We start from the raw sequence: 1,167 nt of genomic DNA on the forward strand, positions 1-1,167 counted from the left end.
AGAGTATGCTCGTCCAGATAGTATAGTAGAGTATACTCGTCCAGATAGTATAGTAGAGTATACTCGTCCAAATAGTATAGTAGAGTATACTCGTCCAAATAGATAGTAGAGTATACTCGTCCAAATAGTATAGTAGAGTATAGAATATCCGATTCGACCTCGGATATCCGACGTCACTATCCGAGTCTGTATTCGAGTAAAATATCCGAGCTGGCCTTAAATAGCTTGTAAAACTTGTATTGGAGGTCAATGATGCATGAAACCACCTTTTTTATGAAGAAAAACATCAAGTGATTATGTGGTGATGTAGTAGTTATAAAAAGGTCTCAAAAAAAGTAAATTAACTTCATGAAAGTGTTTGCATGAGAAGGTGTGTCCAAAATGGTTGTTGGAAGTCTTCATTTACGTCGTCTTCATCATCTTCTTCTTCTTCTATATCTTCTTCTTCTTCTTCTTCTTCTTCTTCTTCTATATCTTCTTCTTCTTCTTCTATATCTTCTTCTATATCTTCTTCTTCTTCTTCTTCTATATCTTCTTCTTCTATATCTTCTTCTTCTTCTTCTATATCTTCTTCTTCTTCTTCTTCTATATCTTCTTCTTCTTCTATATCTTCTTCTTCTTCTATATCTTCTTCTATATCTTCTTCTTCTTCTTCTATATCTTCTTCTTCTTCTTCTATATCTTATTCTTCTTCTATATCTTCTTCTTCTTCTTCTATATCTTCTTCTTCTTCTTCTATAGCTTCTTCTTCTTCTATATCTTCTTCTTCTTCTATATCTTCTTCTTCTTCTATATCTTCTTCTTCTTCTTCTTCTTCTATATCTTCTTCTTCTATATCTTCTTCTTCTTCTTCTATATCTTCTTCTTCTTCTTCTTCTATATCTTCTTCTTCTTCTTCTATATCTTCTTCTTCTTCTTCTTCTATATCTTCTTCTATTTCTTCTTCTTCTTCTATATCTTTCTTCTTCTTCTTCTTCTTCTTCTATATCTTCTTCTTCTATATCTTCTTCTTCTTCTATATATTCTTCTTCTTCTATATCTTCTTCTATATCTTCTTCTTCTTCTTCTATATCTTCTTCTTCTTCTTCTATATCTTCTTCTTCTTCTTCTATATCTTCTCTTCTTCTTCTTCTATATCTTCTTCTTCTATATCTTCTTCTTCTTCTC

The sequence above is a fragment of the Hyperolius riggenbachi genome, chromosome 10 (genome assembly GCF_040937935.1).
Source record: "Hyperolius riggenbachi isolate aHypRig1 chromosome 10, aHypRig1.pri, whole genome shotgun sequence".
Classification (NCBI taxonomy): Eukaryota; Metazoa; Chordata; class Amphibia; order Anura; family Hyperoliidae; genus Hyperolius; species Hyperolius riggenbachi.